The 20,078-nt window shown below is 40.1% G+C and overlaps 1 long non-coding RNA gene across 2 annotated transcripts in view; it reads left to right on the top strand.

Annotated features, from left to right (window-relative positions):
* LOC143786028 (uncharacterized) overlaps positions 1 to 20,078 on the top strand; it is a 213,503-nt gene that overhangs the window by 156,836 nt on the left and 36,589 nt on the right. The window contains exons 3-4 of one of the 2 annotated variants that reach the window (XR_013218211.1): positions 2,000 to 2,079; positions 4,809 to 4,964. This is a non-coding gene — a long non-coding RNA (uncharacterized LOC143786028). Of the gene's footprint in view, positions 1 to 1,999; positions 2,080 to 4,808; positions 4,965 to 20,078 lie in introns of those variants that run through there. The other variant, XR_013218210.1, reaches the window with a different exon arrangement.

The raw sequence follows: 20,078 nt of genomic DNA, 5'->3' as shown, positions 1-20,078 counted from the left end.
ATGCAGCAAATGGGGCTGTACATACAGGGAGCAGAAATAAATTAAATGTAAATAAGGTGCCAATTAAGCAAAGTGCCATATGTATAAATCAAGAATTTTTCATAGCAGAAACATAGTTCATAATGTAGGCAAAGGGCCATGTGCACAAAATGATGCATAGCTACGAGGGGCTTTCATTAAAGATTTCCCCTCACCCGCTTCCTGTGGACTGAGAGCAATGAAACTTGGCACAGTTATTAGTCCTTCTCTACATAGGTGCCACCTAGGGACACACACTTCACCCATCAAGTCGACAGGTTGCTCAAAAAGCCACATTGTGACTTTGGAAATCAGAGTCTCATCATCTGGAAAATGCTTGCCCTTCAATAATAACTTAATTGTTGGAAAGAGGTGGAAGTCCGATGGTGCAAGTTTGAGTGAATAAGGGGTATGCGGTAGAATATCAAATCCAGAGGAGCATGCTTACATTTGGGCAACATGTGAGTTGTGAATTGGCGCATTGTCTTGCAGTAGGCGGACACCTTTGGTGAGGGTGCCACGTCTCTCGGTTTTGATGGCCTCATGCAATTTCCGCAGCAGTGAAGCATAGTATGCCCCAGTGATCATGGTACCTTTGCTAGGAAATCAATCAATGCTACTCCATGCTGGTCCCAAAATACTGTGAACATGACCTTGCCTGTCTTGGGTTGGGCACATGCCTTCTTTGGAGGCGATGAGTCATGATGCTTCCATTGCATCAACTGGACTTTAGTCTCAGGATCATAGTGATGGACTCAGCTTTCATCTTGTGTGATCAGTTTGTTGAAACAGTCCTCCTGGTTTCCATGGCACATAGTCAATAGAGCCTGAGAGCATTCGACTTGTTCCTGCTTCTGGAAAGATGTGAGCAGCAAGTGGATACCTTATGCATGTGAAGATGGTCTTGGATGATTTTTTTCCACGGACCCCACACTAATCTTGACATTTTGGACTTTTTGCCGCTTTTGCAAAATGGCGACCTCCACTTGCTGGATGGTGTGTTCATCAATAGCAGAGTGGAGTAGCCTTGGAATTGGAGCTGTTTTGCACTGAAGTCGGACCACATTTGAATTGACGATGCCAGTTCTTGACTACATCATATGACGGGGAATCATCACCATAAACCTTTTTCATATCATCGAACATCTCCTTTGGTGAGCGGCCTTTCAAGTAAAGGAACTTGATGATTGCTCTGTATTCCACTGGGTCCATTATCAAACCTCACACAACTTCAGCACCTGTAAAATCAAGATTGTTATCAGTTCCCAGTTGCAAATTGGCTCGTAACCTATAGAGACTCATATCATTATACATGTGTTGTTTCAGCATCCTGTGATAAATAGAAGTGGGTCAGGAGAAATCTTTAATGAAACGCCCCTCGTATGAACACTAATGATTCCATGCTGCAAACTTATCACACATAAATCTATCCAAACCCTATAAAAATAGTAACACTAATACAATGGAATGATAAAACCCCAAGATAATTAAATGGATTGGTGGTATATAGGTAGGTATTTAATGCAAATGCATGATAGTCCAAACCTATCCACAAAGTCCTCCACTTGCTGCGGCATAATTCATTAAGATGCCTACGCCACTTAATCAATAAGGCACATTTTAAGGCTGAAGTATATTTCGACTGAAATCTATGCCAAAAAAGTTGCATAAAATTTGATTAATTAAATGGGCGGCTTAGCAATACCTTATCCCATCTGTACAATTTAGCAAACCTGGCTGGGACTGGTGTAAAAAACACCAAAAAGTGCACATTTTTGCACAACTTCAAGTTGCACAACATTTAGGTGACATTTGAAGGTGTTTCAAGCAAAAAACTGGGAAAACACTAAAAGGAATTATGCCCTATATATTTCTTATTTGTTTGTGGCGCTTTGGCTTTATTTTGTGGGTTTATTCTTGATCTATTTACCAGCATTTCTATATTCCATATGTTATTCTGATACCTTATATTTTGGCACAGGTCAAACATTCGTAGTTATCTTGGTGTGGATCATGCACTCTGTCAATTTATGAATTATGGTAGAGGAGAACTAGTCTCTGGTAAGGTTCTATCATTTTAACTATATCTTTCATTACACATTTATTTCATAATGTTCAATTTCTTAAAAGTCGTTAATTGAAATCTAACATAACATTAGTCTTATCATTCTCTGATTCTTTACTTAATTCTATTTGATCATGGGCAGCACGGTGTCTCAGTGGTTAGCACTGCAGCCTTGCAGAGCTGGGGTCCTGGGTTCACATCACACTAAGGACATCTGCAAGGGGTTTGTATGTTCTCCCCGTGTTTGTGTGGGTTTCATCCAGGTTCACTGTTTTCCTCTCGCACTCCAAAGACATACTGATAAGGAATTTGGATTGTGAGCCCCAATGAGGATACTGATTATGTCTGTAAAGTGCAAAACAAATAATAATACATATAATTCCTCTACTTGTACTTTTAATCTATTTGATAATTTTTTCTCCCACAATGTACTTAAACTCCACCATTTAATTTAGAAAACTGAGAACAATTGAGTAATATAAAACCAATAATGATTTAAACAAGAAATACAAATTGGTGGCCACTGGAAATTGATTAATTGCACTGATACAGCAGCTGGATTTACCTATATTTACAATGGTCAAAAAATAAATTGGTAAAACATCATCGTAGTCACATTAAGTTCCTCAATTTATAAATTTTCTTTCATATCATACAAGTAAAATCATACAAGGCATTCTTATATAAACACAAGATTTTGTTTCTTAACTACAGTTAAGTTCATATATATATTTGGACAGAGACAACATTTTTCTAATTTTGGTTATAGACATTACCACAATGAATTTTAAAAAAACAATTCAGATGCAGTTGAAGTTCAGACTTTCAGCTTTCATTTGAGGGTATCCACATTAAAATTGGTTGAAGGGTTTAGGAGTTTCAGCTCCTTAACATGTGCCACCCTGTTTTTAAAGGGACCAAAAGTAATTGGACAATTGACTCCAAGGCTATTTCATGGACAGGTGTGGGCAATCCCTTCGTTATGTCATTCTCAATTAAGCAGATAAAAGGCCTGGAGTTGATTTGAGGTGTGGTGCTTGCATTTGGAAGGTTTTGCTGTGAAGTAAACATGCGGTCAAAGGAGCTCTCCATGCATGTGAAACAAGCCATCCTTAAGCTGCGAAAAGAGAAAAAAAACATCCGAGAAATTGCTACAATATTAGGAGAGGCAAAATCTACAGTTTGGTACATCCTGAGAAAGAAAGAAAGCACTGGTGAACTCATTAGTGCAAAAAGACCTGGGCGCCCACGGAAGACAACATTGGTGGATGATCGCAGAATAATCTCCATGGTGAAGAGAAACCCCTTCACGACAGCCAACCAAGTGAACAACACTCTCCAGGAGGTCGGCGTATCAATATCCAAATCTACCATAAATTGAAGACTGCATGAAAGTAAATACAGAGGGTTCACTGTACGGTGCAAGCCACTCATAAGCATCAAGAATAAAAAGGCTGGACTGGACTTTGCTAAAAAAAAACATCTAAAAATGCCAGCACAGTTCTGGAAGAACATTCTTTGGACAGATGAAACCAAGATCAACCTCTACCAGAATGATGAAAAGAGAAAGGTATGGCGAAGGCGTGGTGCAGCTCATGATCCAAAGCATACCACATCATCTGTAAAACACGGCGGAGGCAGTGTGATGGCTTGGGCATGCATGGCTGCCAGTGGCACTGGGTCACTAGTGTTTATTGATGATGTGACACAGGACAGAAGCAGCCGAATGAATTCTGAGGTATTCAGAGACATACTGTGTGCTCAGATCCAGCCAAATGCAGCCAAACTGATTGGTCGTCATTTCATACTACAGATGGACAATGACCCAAAACATAAAGCCAAAGCAACCCAGGAGTTTATTAATGCAAAGAAGTGGAATATTCTGGAATGGCCAAGTCAGTCACCTGATCTCAACCCAATTGAGCATGCATTTCACTTGTTAAAGACTAAACTTCACACAGAAAGGCCACAAACAAACAGCAACTGAAAACCACCGCAGTGAAGGCCTGGCAGAGCATCAAAAAGGAGGAAACACAGCGTCTGGTGATGTCCATGAGTTCAAGACTTCAGGCAGTCATTGCCAACAAAGGGTTTTCAACCAAGTACTAGAAATGAACATTTTATTTAAAATTATTTAATCTGTCCAATTACTTTTGGTCCCTTTAAAAACAGGGTGGCACATGTTAAGGAGCTGAAACTCCTAAACCCTTCATCCAATTTTAATGTGGATACCCTCAAATGAAAGCTGAAAGTCTGAACTTCAACTGCATCTGAATTGTTTTGTTTTAAATTCATTGTGGAAATGTCTATAACCAAAATTAGAAAAATGTTGTCTCTGTCCAAATATATATGGACTTAACTGTATAAACGTTTAAAGTGGCTGCAAGTCTAACCTTTTACTACTTGGGACATCTTGTGTAGTAAAATGCTGTGTAACCAAAGGCTTACAAAGTATTTTTGCTAAGGCAATAAAACCCTGAGCCTTATTTCAAACAAGTCCCAGAGTCTACTTCCACCCCTTAATTTACACAAATTACAGTATACTAGAATGAAGCTGATGTTGCATCATATTCTGTACTGCTACAAATGCTATCTTCCTTTCCTAAAATAAACTATTTATTTTCACATAGTTTCTTCCATGTGCTTAACCTGTGGCTGGCAGTCAGCACCTGATAATTCTTTACCTTAGCTTCTTTCGTTTAACTGTTAAAACATCTCCACACAGGAAGGATTCAGGTTACACCCTTCGCAAACAAAAGCAAACAGTTTTGTGGTTTGATGGAAGACCGAGCTACGACCCTAGTAGAACAATTTACCATGTCATAACAAGGCACCCAGTGTTAAAACATGCCAGATGCTAAGAGGGATTCCATTAAAATGAGCTCCAGATGCTGGCAAAGAAGGAAATACTACACCCTGCAAAGATTACCATAGATGTATTATGCCAATGAATACCACTGCCATCAAGAGTTCATTCCATAGTACCCTCTTCTCAAGTTTCAAAGTTATCTTCCATCTTTTAAGAAGAGAAAATGTTACGTGCAACATTGTAATAATGTATATGATGCGTGTAAATAATATGAATTTAGGCAGTGTAAATTTCGGCAGATTATATCTGGTTGAGAAGTGTTGAGTGTTGAAATTCGAATTTGCCGAGTTAGACGAATGTTCCCAAATAATTCAATTTGCTGCGTGGGTTGCAAAACTATAAAGCCTCTTAATTGCCTGCAAAATATGTATATAACACTCTGAGTTCCCTTTGGAGTCTATTAAACCCATTTTGCAAACACCGCCTTTTTAATTTCCACGTGACATCAACCTATCTGGCTACAGAACAAAGAATGGTAACCGATGTTAACCCGCAGCCTAATTTACCCCACACATAAGTTTTAAGTTTTGTAGACTAGTTATATGATATAAATGTCTGCCTTGCTGATATTTATACACAAGTGGTGCAAATCGAAGAAGCTGTAGCATTTATACAGTTTGTTGGAAAAATTATACCTCTTCGGGAACAATCAAGAGCTTAGCAATTTGCTAAATGAAAAATGGATAGTTTTTCACAAACTGTCCAAAAATTATGCCTTTAACTAGGTAGAGAAAACCGTTTTACTGTTTTGAACATTAGGGATATATTGCTTTTCAACTAAGATTGAAAAGTTAACCGTTTTGGGGGCTCAGCAACTGGTTTGCTCATCACAAAATGAATAGTCAACACAGGCTTTTTATTACGATGTCCACGAAAAAAAAATTTCTGGAGACAAAACATAAGTACTGTTTTCAAAGTGAAGATGCTAGGGCTTGTTGTCATTAAACCTTTCCAAAAAAACAGCCCATTTTGAGAGCTGTTTCATGTTTTTGTACCCTCAAGAGAGTACATTTTCCAGAATCATTAGTACTGTCTAGCACTGTCAAGTACAGTCGGCAGCCAGGAAATGTGTAGATGACGTGTAGCGTTTGGGACAGGAGCAGCATGTTAGATAGATATTTACGCATTTTGTGATCCATCTCCACTGACGGTAATGTTGGTACATTGTCCATATAGGGGGGATCCAGCAGGGTGGCCACCCAGTAATCTGCACTGGTAACAATACGGGCAACTCGGTGGTCATTGCGCAGGCACTGCAGCATGTATTGGTTCATGTGTGCCTGGCTGCCCAGAGACAATAAGAATCTGTCATCGGTGTCAGGTATATCATCTGGGTGCTTTGTATCCCCCAAGCCATGCTCCAATGATGCCTGTGAGCTGATTTGAGTACCACCTTGCTGAGAACATAGTTGTTCCTCTTCCCCTGCCTCCTTCTCCTCATTCTCATCATCATCCTCATCCCCAAATTGACCCCTGGTTGTAAAGTTGGATACCTGGCCAATTTTAGGACATTAACCCACCCTCCAAGCTTTGTGTGGATGACAGGCTTGATAATGGTATGAACTGACTCTGCTCCTCCTCCTGCTCCACTTCCTCCTGTGGCACTACTTCATCCATCATGGTCTGAATTTTTTTTTCCAGCAGGCATATAAGTGGTATAGTAATGTAGATGATGGCGTCAGCAGCACTGGCCATATTGGTGGAATATTCGAAGCAACGCAACATGACACACACGTTTCACATGGAGACCCAGTAATTGGTGATGAAATGGTGTTGTTCTGTAGAGTGACTCAGCCATCCATGCTGCAGCTAAAAATCCATTATTGCAAGCTACTGCTCACACAGTCTCTCCAGCATATGCAATGTGGATTTCCACTTTGATGGTACGTCTCATATCAACAGGTGAGTGGGAAATCTGAAGTGATGCTGCAGCACAGACAGGCGAGCAGCAGGGTGAGAACGACAAATGTGCACACTCACTGCCCGCATTTTCAGTAGCAGCTCGGATATGTGTGGGTAGTTTTTCAGGAAGCTGTGCATCACCAAGTTTAGCACATCAGCCAGGCAACAGATGCTCATCAAACTGTCTAGGCCCAGAATTGCTACAAGATTTATCCCGTTATCGCACATTACCAGGAAGGGCTTGAGGTCCAGCAGCACCAACCACTCATCTGTCTGCTGCTTGATCCCAGTCCACAGCTTCTGCGTGTTGCGCATTGTGGGATTGGTCCCCCAAGCAGGAGAGATAAGGAACAGCCTGCTATTGTTTCCCCCGGTTGTGGTCAAGTTGGTGGTGCAAGTCTTCCTGTGACCCAATGAAGAGGTAGCGAAGGAAGCAAAGTAGGAGGAGGAGGCAATCTGGACAGGTAAGCATACAGCAATACTAGGTGGTGGTAGGACATAAGCTAGATCACATTCTGCCACTACATTTAGCCACTGGGTAGTTAGGGAGATGTAATGTCCCTGGCCATGCTTACTGGTCCACGTATCAGTGATTATGTGGATATTGCCACTGATGGCATTGCGCAGGGATGGCCCGACTGGAAAAGTAGTGGCATTTGGGAACAACATACTGCGGCACAGCCAACGCCATCATTGGGGTGGGGAGTCGCCACTTGTCTTATGTCCAGGTAGCTATTTGACTGTCATATATACTCTTTGACTGCAAGAATCTTTCCCACTTCACTGTTAAGGCTTTAATGCATATGTAGCAATAGGGGATTCTTTGGGCTAGGTAGTTTCATTTAGATGTATGTTATGTTTCTTGCTAACAGACTTATATACCTGGTCATTAATATTCATGTTAACTGACTCTTAGTGGCTTCTCTCATGATGAGACATTTTCTGCTTTTTTAGTTTGATTATTAATAAATATTGGATTTTTAAACATTCTCCTGATTACAATCATCAGAATGGTGTTTCTATTGTTGATTTGAAGTGCCAGTCCCATATGTATTCTGGACTTTGTTGTGCTAATTTACTGCTCATCACCTACCCAATACAATCCCAACAGTGAAACATGGTGGTGGCAGCATCATGCTATGGGGTGTTTTTCAGCTGCAGGAACAAGAAGACTGGTTGCAATTGACGGAAACATGAATGTGGCCAAGTACAGAGATATCCTGGATGAAAACCTCTTCCAGAATGCTCTGTAGCTCAGACTTGGCTGAAGGTTCACCTTCCAACAAGGCAATGACCCTAAGCACACAGCTAAAATAACAAAGGAGTGGCTTCAGAACTACTCTGTGACCATTCTTGACTGGCCCAGCCAGAGCCCTGACCTAAACCCAATTGAGCATCTCTGGAGAGACCTGAAAATGGATGTCCACCAACGTTCACCATCCAACCTGATGGAACTGGAGAGGATCTACAAGGAAGAATGGCAGAGGATCCCTAAATTTAGGTGTGAAAAACTTGTTGAATCATTCCCAAGAAGACTCGTGGCTGTACTAGCTCAAAAGGGTGCTTCTACTCAATACTGAGCAAAGGGTCTGAATTCTTATGACCATGTAATATTTCAGTTTTTCTTTTTTAATAAATTTGCAAAAATGTCTACTTTTTAGGGGTTTTTTTTTAGTCAAGATGAGGTGTAGAGTGTACATTAATGAGAAAAAAAATGAACTTTTTTGAATTTACCAAAGAGCTGCAATGAAAGAAAAGAGCGAATAATTTAAAAAGGGGTCTGAATACTTTCTGTACCCACTGTATACAAGCCCCTTGTAAACACCACCTCCTGTAGTACATCGCTTCTCAGTTTCCTGTATGTAGCCCCGACAAACCTATCCGTCCTACACTCCTTTCCAGCTGGTAGAAAAAGGCTTGTCTTCAAATGCATACAGCATGCTTCAGCATGTGAATGCCCAACAGATTTTGATGCGGCAGCAGCTAGAGTACCACTATAAGACTGGCCAGACAGTCTGTTAAACAATCTAGTAACCATTTCAGGCTGCCTCCCACTGGATTTCCCAGTGCCTCTGTATCTTGCTTTTAAATCAACTATGGCCACATCACAATCTGCAAAATGTGCCATGCCTGTCACAAATTTATGAAAATTATCATTTAAAGGTACAACGCCACTAAAGCACCGCTGGCCCTAATCTGTTACTGGTACCTGTCCCTCTGCCAGTCTGCCCCTGTGCGTTGGGAAGCAGCATTGCCAATCAAGGCATTGCGCGACTGTTTAGCTAGTTAAAAGGTCTCAGCCAGTGACTGCAATAAGACAGAGCTGTGACAACATCTTGGGTATTTAGTCTATGACTGTAGGAGATGACACCTAAAGCAAAGAGTTTTTCGAAACGGCCTTGGAGCTGCCAACAGACCTTGCAGTCTGATACCCTAGCAATGGGAGTAAGTGGAATTTCTATGTGAACTATGTTACCCAGGAATTGCCAGTGACTGCTACTCCTACTCCTGTGAAGTTAAAATTCTGTTGAAGTTATGTTTAAAAAGCTTCTGTGCTACACAACTATGAGATATGCGCATTCGGATCACTGCGCATAATTGATGCCTCAAAAAATGCAACATGTTCCGTTCGCCTGACCACACTGCGAAATGACGCGTGCGTACGCATCCGCATTCGAACTGATGCAAACGCATGACCCTGCATAAACCATGTTAAAGATAAGTACGCAAGACGCATGCGGATATATGCGGATCAAACAGATACACAAATGTGAAACCGGCCTTACAGGTATAGGTAAAAGTATGCCCTAATAATACTATATGTGACTTTGAATGGTATTGTGACACTGTGTAGTTGATTACTTGCAAAGAAATTTATATTTTAAATAATTTCAAGATGGCATATGTGCATGACGATTTTCATGCTTACACACCCTTTACTGAGTACATTTTTCCGTCTATATAGTAAGCATATTTCAAGTATTTTGCTGTAGCGCATGTAATTCAGAAAAAAACAATATATTTGAAGCAACTTACTAGAGATTTTATGAGGAAATTATAGACTTGGCATACTGCTAGAACCTGTTTGTCAAACTTTAAACAGGTCTTGCTGGTACAGTGACTGGAGCTCCCCAGGTGCTGGGTGTGTCAGAATATCATACATCTATAGCTATATCATTTGTTTGATCTCGATTCGATATTTGTGAAATTAGAATATAGTTCACAGTATGGAAGAAAGTTTATTATCAAGAGCATCCACTGTGTTAAAGAGGATCTGTCACCAGGTCAAAAGTGGACAGTTTTTGCTCTTATTTCATATCCGGTGCTCCCCAAGTATTAAAAGTATTCCATAACAAAATGGATTATACAGTTCTAGAGATATTTGCGCTTTTATTTAGTGCTGAATTTTAAGGCTTATAGCAAAGGGGTGTGGCTTACATGATTCCTTGGAGGCGTGTGTTTAGGCTGCTCTGCATAATTACCTTGAAAGCCACGCCCCCTTCATAAACATCATGTAAAATTGCACAAAATAAAAAAACATATCTCTGGAATTCTATAGTGGATTTTTTTGCTTTTAAAGTGAAGCAGCAGGAATAATGTAGCATAAAATACTAGCCAGGTCCTCTTTAAAAGATCAGTCCAAAAAGTACATTCATATGTAGTTGACATATAATATTGTTGCTGCTGTACCAGGATCAAAAATTAATACACTACAATAATTCCGTACATTGACCAATATTTCCAACAATATCACTATCTCTTCTATTAATATGTCATATACAGTGCCTTGTGAAAGTATTCAGCTCTCTGGAACTTTTCAACCTTTTCCCACATATCATGCTTCAAACATAGAGATACCAAATATACATTTTTGGTGAAGAATCAACAACAAGTGGAACACTTTTCAGTGTTCAATTTAAAATAACCAATAAATTTCGTTCAACTTCACAATTGTGTTCCACTTGTTGTTGATTCTTCACCAAAAATTTACATTTGGTATCTTTATGTTTGAAGCATGATATGTGGGAAAAGGTTGAAAAGTTCCAGGGAGCAGAATACTTTCGCAAGGCACTGTACTTAATAATGACAGAATAGTATTGCCATACTGTGACTATGTAAAATCTACTGTATAAAGACCAGCATTTTTCATATTACCACCATGCTGTGACTATATGATGGAAAATACCATTTCTACATAGGCAGTGATTTACAGTTAATATGTTCTCTAATTCACTTTTCCCGTCTTTTCCACCTCTACATGAAGATTTCTTTCTTTCTTGACTTCTGCACAGTTTCCTGTCAAGATATCTTTGACTCTTTATTTTTAGGCACCTTACATACCATTTCCCAATCTACACCATCTCCACATCCTGCTGTGTGGTGCAATGACCACAAGTACTGTACTGGATGTGTTATGTTGTCATTACAATAACTACCCCCAAAGAATGGAGCCTCACAGAAAGTCGTTTTAGTGTCCGCCATTACTACCTCTTCTGGTAGGACATTCCACAGTCTGTCTGCTCTAACTGTAAAGAACCCTTTCCTATTTAGCTGCCGGAATCTCCTTTCTTTCTCCCATATTGAGTGCCTTCTAGTCCTTAGTATGGTCTTTGAAAACAATAAGTCATATGCCAGTGCTTTGTACAGACCACACATATATCTATACATATAAATGTAATCTCCTTTGAGATGTCTTTTTTTCTAAACTAAACAAGCCCAACTTTTCCAACGTCTTTTCACATGGGATGTCTTCCATCTTTGTAATAATCTAGTTGTCTGCCTTTGAACTGACTCTAACTTCTGAATATTATTTTTAAAATGTGGAGCACAAAACTAGATCCCATATTCTAGATGTCGCCTTACAAGTGATCATTCAGGAGTATTAATTCGTTGAGAGAGCGGGATTTAATATTATTATTATTAATAAAAATGAAAAAGTATTCAAGTATCTCATTGATACATTTCCAAGTTTTAGTGAAGCAAAGATAAAGGAAAGAGTCTTTATTGGACCTCAGATTCGTAAGCTTCTTCAAGATGAGGAGTCTCTCTGCTTGTTGCAGGGCAAGAAAAAGGCTTCATGGATATCATTCGTGTTAGTGTTAACTAATTTTTGGGGAAACTCTAATTATGAAGAGTTGGTGGAAAATCTCCTCAAACTATACAAGGATCTTGGCTGTAACATGTTCTTCAAGATACATTTCTTACATTCACATCTAGACATTTTGTTCACCAAACTGAGGAGTAGTAAGCGGCAAGCATGGTGAGGCTTTTCACCAAGATATTGCAGCTATGCAAAAAAGATATCAAGGAAAATGGAATCCATCAATGTTTGTAGATTACTGTTGGACAATTGTAAAAGATATTCACAGTAAATCTAGATTTATTAGGAGTATAGATCAAACTAAGCTAAGTCACAGAAAAACCCCAATTTAAAAAATTGCCTTTTTATTAATCATTAATATAAAATCTGGTGCACACAAAACCATCACCAACAAAAAGAAAAAACATTACTAGAAAAATTGATAGAAAGGCCTTAGGAGGTACCTGACCCTATAATCTAATACTCACTGGCACCCTACCTAGCAGCGGAGGTTGTCACCCTACACCTATGCCGTGGCGCCCCCGCTCACCGTCGGCTGTCCCTTCTAATCTTGGTATCCCTATGGGACAGCGGGTAAGAAAAAGAAAGATATAGTATTATTACAAACAATTTAGTGGATAGGGATTGTTAAGGGCCAGGAAGAATAAGTGCTGACCCTATACTCCGACCCTACCTAACAGCGGGCGTTGGCACCCTAAATTAATCGCGACATATGGTGCCCCCACTCCTCGGTGGCTAGCCCTAGGGGTTACCCTGCAGAGGGATATAAAGTGCTACAGTGCAGGGAATCCAAGGCCTGAAAGGGCAATATATATTGGGCTTATAGCAATCGTTATTACAATTGTAACCATACAGTCCAGTATTCATAATAGTTCCAAGGGACCTGTTACATTGGTACTGATTAATAATTCAGATAAGGAGCCTTCCACCTCCAGATAAAAAATGAGACAAAGGTTTACCTAAAGGCAATGCTCCACATCCCTTATCAACCCCTCACTCAAAATGCCCAAACCCTCATAGATATTATGCCCCTCTATATGTGTAAAGATTGAAGCTCATAGACATATGTGTTTATGAAAATCTAAAACGTATAACTCGACGAGTTTCCCCTCTCAACATGAGGATTCATCAGGAGTATATACACATCTCATTGATGACTGCTACTTAGATCCATAACAGGCGATGTCCATAGCGATAGTCATCAGCACATGGGCCGGTCCCCTCCAGATAGTATGCCTTGTTGGTGATGGTTTTGTGCGCAGCAGATTTTATATTAATGATTAATAAAAAGGCAATTTTTTAAATTGGGGTTATACTACAATTGTAAAAGATGATCGGATCCAGGAGTACAAGAGACAATCAAAAAAGAGATGTCACTGAATGAGAACCACATTTTGTAGTGCAATTTCTGTAATTGTCTATAATTCACAATAGTGTTTAGACATGGTTTAGTTATTTGAATTTTTGGTACGTTTCCTCTAAATAAATATCAGAAATTTGGAAAAACAAAATATTCTGCATCTCTATATACAAAGTACTGAAAATTTTATGAATTAATTATGTGTAGCAGTAAAAGGAAAACTCTGATATCATTGAAGCAAGAGCCAACTAAAAATTCTCATTATCAAACTGGAATTCTGGAATCAGGAGGTCAAAATCATTAAGAAATGGCTCATTTCATAACAGAACATGACAACTTTTGAGAATATGTAGAACAGTGTTATTGAAGTGCTCACAACAGCTATTAAAATTTAATGAGGCATGTACAGTACAGACCAAATGTTTGGACACACCTTCTCATTTAAAGATTTTTCTGTATTTTCATGACTATGAAAATTGTACATTCACACTGAAGGCATCAAATCTATGAATTAACACATGTGGAATTAATTATTTACTTAAAAAGAGTGTGAAACAACTGAAAATATGTCTTATATTCTAGGTTCTTCAAAGTAGCCACCTTTTGCTTTGATGACTGCTTTGCACACTCTTGGCATTCTCTTGATGAGCTTCAAGAGGTAGTCACCGGGAATTGTCTTCACTTCACAGGTGTGCTCTGTCAGGTTTAATAAGTGGGATTTCTTGCCTTATAAATGGGGTTGGGACCATCAGTTGTATGTGCAGAAGTTTGGTGGATACACAGCTGATAGTCCTACTGAATAGACTGTTAGAATTTGTATTATGGCAGGAAAAAAGCAGCTAAGTAAAGAAAAACGAGTGGCCATCATTACTTTAAGAAATTAAGGTCAGTCAGTCTGAAAAATTGGGAAAACTTTGAAAGTGTCCCCAAGTGCAGTGGCAAAAACCATCAAGCGCTACAAAGAAACTGGCTCACATGAGGACCGTCCCAGGAAAGGAAGACCAAGAGTCACCTCTGCTTCTGAGGATAAGTTTATCCGAGTCACCAGCCTCAGAAATCGCAGATTAACAGCAGCTCAAATTAGAGACCAGGTCAATGCCACACAGAGTTCTAGTAGCAGACACATCTCTATAGCAACTGTTAAGAGGAGACAAATCCAAAAAATAGAACGGAAGCCAAAGTCATGGGTACAAATTACCAACAACTTTATTAAATGATTTTTCTAAAAAATAAACAAACACCTCTCTTTCTTATGTTCACAATGGAGACAACACATGCAGATTAACTGCCAGGTGCAGGTCAGATATCACAAATCATTTATATATTCACAAATTTCTAAAGTGCATAGGGGTAGAGAGACCTTTCATAGGAACAATGGTATAAAATGCCACTAATATTTAGGGTTTTAAAAATCCCATACTCAAGAGTATATAAGACTAATCATGTGGCGGAAGTAACAAAGTGCTATGTGCTATATATTTGCAAAGTGCAATAATCCACAACCACCACTAGATAGGTCCTTAAACAAGTAGAGAGTCACATAGACAAGTCCTATTATTGGCCACAATAAAGATTACTCATACTATGTCAGTGCATTGCCATCTCAAATAAGCCATGCCCCATATTGTATGCATAAATTCAAAGAAATGGATGTAATACATAACCTGCACGTGCAATCCTGAGCCCCAAAGCGCTTTTCGCGTTAGCTTAATCCGGCAATTTCATGAATATCGCATTTGCCAGGGAACATGGTATTGAAATTCAGCAAAGAGCCTCTCCAATTACCATGGAAACAGTAGATGGGTCACCTTTAATCTCTGGGCCTGTGGATCAGGAGACCGTACCCCTTGAAATTTTGTTGGAGCCTAATCATCAGGAGCAACTTTCTTTCTTGCTAATTTCTTCTCCTCATTTTCCTGTGATTTTAGGCATTCCTTGGTTGCGTTCTCAGAACCCAATTATCAACTGGGAGACCAAGGAGATTATCTTTCCAACAAGGAGCAACTCAGCGTTAACAGAAGCTGTCTCTGAGTCCACGGCTACGGAACCATATGTACAGGTATTTTCTTTACCTCCAGCATATAAAGAGTTCTCTGACATCTGTGACAAGAGGAATGCAGATCAGCTTCCTCCACACAGGCATTACGACTGTCCCATTGAGTTGCTTCCTGGGGCAGCTATTCCTTTTGGTAGCATATACCCTTTGGCGGCACCTGAGCTTCAAGCCTTAAAGGAGTATATTGATGAAAATCTGGCTAAAGGCTTCATACGTCCTTCTTTCTCACCAGCAGGGTCACCTATCTTTTTGTAAAGAAGAAGGATGGGACCCTGAGACCCTGTGTTGACTATCGGGAACTCAATAAGGTAACCGTACAAAACGGTTACCCTTTGCCTCTGATTCCCGAATTACTGGAAAGAGTCCACCATGCTAAGGTGTTCTCTAAACTGGATCTTCATGGGGCTTATAATTTGGTGCGTATTCGTCCAGGGGATGAGTGGAAGACAGCATTCAGATGCCGGTATGGACACTTTGAATCTCTTGAGATGCCCTTCGGGCTTTGTAACGCCCCTGCAACGTTTCAAAACCTTGCTAATGACATTTTCAGAGATTTGTTGGACCAGTTTGTAGTGATCTATTTGGACGATATACTAATCTTTTCTGACTCTATAGGAGCATGAAGAACATGTCAAAACTGTTTTAAGACGTCTGAAAGAGAACCATCTGTATATTAAGCCGGAGAAATGAGAGTTCCATCGTTCTGAGATACAGTTCTTAGGTTATATCATCTCTCCCCAGGATCTGAACATGGAATCTGGTAAGATTCAGGCTATCCTTGACTGGCCGGTACCCAAGAACGTTAAGGAGGTCCAACGTTTTATTGGTTTTGCAAATTTCTACAGACGCTTCATTCGAAATTTTTCTGATATTGTCTGTCCCATTACTTCCTTGACAAAGAAGGAAAAGCCCTTTAAGTGGTCATCACAGCTCAAGAAGCTTTTGATCGGCTTAAGATCTGTTTCACATCAGCACCGCTGTTGATACACCCAGATCCAACACTTTCTTTCATTGTGGAGGTGGACGCTTCTGATAGTGCTTTGGGGGCTATTCTCTCCTAAAGAACTGGAGAGAAGGGTCTGCTACATCCTTGTGCTTTCTTTTCCCGCAGACTAACCTCAGCAGAGAAGAATTACAACATGGGAGACAAGGAATTGCTGGCTATTATTGCGGCTTTCAAAGAATGGAGGCATCATCTGCAAGGAGCTGCACAACAGATCATAGTGCTAACTGACCATCGCAATTTAGAGTTCCTTAGATCCTCTAGATGTCTTTCTCCTCATCAGGCTCATTGGAACTTTTTTTTAAATCAATTTAACTTTGTTATCTCGTACTGTCCAGGTTCTCGTAATGGGAAGGCTGATGCTTTATCCTGAATCCATGCTGCGGATTCCGTACCTGGAGCCCCATCCAAGACCATTCTATCTGATGCCAATTTCATCGGAGTTATCCACGATCAGGACTTTTGGAAGGAGTGCAGGGAGGCCTATGATGGTGATGTATTTCTGGCCAACCCACCTGTGGATATTAATCTTGTCTTTAAGGGTGGCATGTGGTTCAGAGATCGACGTATCTACGTCCCTGAGGTCGTCCGTCTGCAGATCCTCAAGTTGGTACATGACTCCAAGTTGGCTGGTCACAGGGGGTACAGAAGACACAAGAGTTCCTGAGCCAATTCTTCTGGTGGCCAACTTGCCTGAAGGATACCAAGGACTATGTTCTCTCTTGCGAGGTATGTGCTCTGTTCCATCTCACCCTTGGGGGTCTATATCAATGGACTTTATTGTGGAGCTGCCTGTATCGGGGGGCATGAATACAATCATGGTGGTAGTTGATCGCCTGACTAAAGCTGCTCATTTTGTTCCGTGCACCAGCCTCCCCTAAGCTAAAGATACAGTGAACTTGGTTATACAGAATGTCTTTCGGTTGCATGGGGTTCCGGATGAGATCATCTCTGGCTGTGGAGTGCAGTTCACTTCAAGATTCTGGAAGGGGTTTTGCTCTGCACTCAATATTAATGTCTGTCTCTCTTCCGCTAACCATCCCCAGACAAATGGTCAGACTGAGCTTACAAACCAGACACTGGAACAATATCTAAGATGCTATGTCAGCCATCTCCAGGATGATTGGTTGGAGTTGCTGCCGTTAGCCGAATTTTCATAAAACAATTCTCAGAGCGCCTCCACCAAATATACACCTTTCTTTGCCAATCTGGGTTATCATCCATGTATCTTACCTAGGTCTCCAATTAATTCTCCGGTTCCGGCAGTTGAGGAAAGGCTGACTGCGATGAGGCAAAATCTGGAGGTTCTGAAGGAATCCCTGACCACAGCTCAAGAACGTTATAAGAGATCGGCTGATAGATTCCGTAAACCTGCACCCATGTTCAAGGTAGGAGATTCCGTGTGGTTAGCAACTAAGAATCTGAAGTTAAACGTTCCTTCACAAAAACTTGGACAGAAATTCATTGGCCCTTTCAAGATCAACAGTATTGTGAGCTCTGTGGCCTGCCGGCTGAAGCTGCCTAGGACTATGAAGGTACACCCAGTTTTTCATGTATCTTTACTAAAGCCTGTATCTCCTAATACCTTCCAGGGACGTGTTGTGCCACCTCCGCAGCCTGTGGCGATTGATGGGCAAGAACAATTTGTGGTGGAGGAAATTGTTGATTCCAGGATTCGCAGGAATCGGCTCCAATATCTGATAAGATGGCAGGGATATCCCCCTGAGGAAGACTTTTGGGAACCTGTGGAAAACATCAATGCCCAACAGAAGATTTCTCGTTTTCATCAGAGATTCCCTGAGAAACCAGGTCCAGGATCATCCTGAGGCCGCTTCTAAGGAGGGAGTAATGTCAGGACTCTGAACATTTTTTATTACCTTTTTGTGCATTACTTTGGTCTCTTGTGCACTGTGTCTTCCTGCTATAAAACTCCACCCCAGCCTTCAGTCTGTGCTAGAGTATTCTGCCTTGCATCCAGCTCCTGACTCCTAGTGACTCCCTGGCTATATACCTGCTCCTGTGAACCTGTGGGGTTATCCTGCTACTCTGCTCTGAGTTCCTGCTGCATACACCAGTTCCAGTAATCCTCCTTCATCTGCTGCTCGTGTTTACTTCCATCTGCATTTGCTGGACATGTAAGCTGTTTCTGCTCTGCAAGAACCTGAGTCTATTACCCAGACCTCCCTGGTTGAGCTAAGATATTATTTGAACTGCCTTATAAGCATATCTATCTGTGTTTTGGACTAAGCAAGGACTTATTCATGTCAAGTATCCTCAAGAATAATTGTGCTTCATAGACGTTCTGCATGATTGCATTTTCCTCTGAAGTTTCCTATAGACTGCTGAGCTGCATTTGATATTTGCACCAAGTGTTGTGGACTTGAGTTTCTCTCTGCACCTGTTTGAATCACCGTTTGATAATATAGACTTTACCACTTATAAAACTGTGTCCTGTAGTTGTCTTGTTCCACGCAAAGAGTCTCCTGAGTTATCCCCTATAATTATTACAGCAATCATACCACCATGTGTATAGGTACTTAATGTCCTGCTTTGAGGACAGCACCCTCTGTCTTACTGTATCTATTTATTTTATTCTATTTAAATAAAAAGTGTTTTATGGGTTAAGTATACTCTTTAGTTCTTTTTCATGTATTTATTAATTTGAGTTATTCAATCAATAGTGCTTCCTGATATTGTTGTCCACTTTGACCACATACTCACATGGCTGTTTGCATTGCTACATAGAACATGCAAAGATTTAATATTTCAGAACAAACAAACAACATCGAAAGGAATAATCTATCAACGATAAATCAACAGTCCTCTATGAACATAATACAATAGGTTTCTAGTAATAAATAGGAAATCAAGTTAAAAAATATAACTCTCAATTGATAACACATTAATGGACCTAACAGTTTATTAACTATTTTGGCACGCTGAAACATCTGATCCAATGTGACAACAAAGTGATGCAGCATTTCCTACACAGGGACTATGTACAGTAGCTAATTACTTTACATAAGTGAACAGAAGATTAGAATATTAGTTCATTTAGAATTTGTGCGAACTTCATGGCTGCAATAAATCACTTCAATGTTCCCACTAGAGCAGGGATGTCAAACTCAAATCACAGTGGGCCAAAATTAAAAGCTTGGGTAAAGTCATTGGCCAACCTTGATTTTCATTTTTAAAAAGTCTACAATTGATGAAGATTTTCCTTATCATCAAATATAAAGAAGAACAAAATACATTTTAATTAATAGATCTTAGCATATTGGAATAACATAATATGTTAGGTAAGAGCAGTTAAAAGCATATGGTCCAATGGCCTAATTTAAATAAGTAATTACAAAAGATAAAAACCTTGAATAATGCAGATGATAAGGTATAATGCCAACAAAAGTGCCCTCAAAAACAGTAATACACCCCACAGTGAATTCCTGCGCAGTACTCTCCACATGCATAGTATGATGACCCTACTGTACCCCCTCAACCTTTCCCCTAACCTGATCACAGTATGATTCCCCAACTCTAATCTCCAGACATTCTGCCATACAATATAATGGGCTCCAAATAGTCGCCCATACAATATATTGGCCCCATATAGTCCTCCATACAGCATAATGGGCCCCGCATTCCATACAATATACAGTGGTATGTAAATGTTTGGGCATCCCTGGTAAAAATTACTGTAATTGTGA

This window comes from Ranitomeya variabilis, chromosome 7 (assembly GCF_051348905.1).
Source record: "Ranitomeya variabilis isolate aRanVar5 chromosome 7, aRanVar5.hap1, whole genome shotgun sequence".
In the NCBI taxonomy this organism is placed as follows: Eukaryota; Metazoa; Chordata; class Amphibia; order Anura; family Dendrobatidae; genus Ranitomeya; species Ranitomeya variabilis.
The sequence above is the reverse complement of the archived record's forward strand: the minus strand, read 5'-3'. Positions and strand labels throughout refer to the sequence as shown.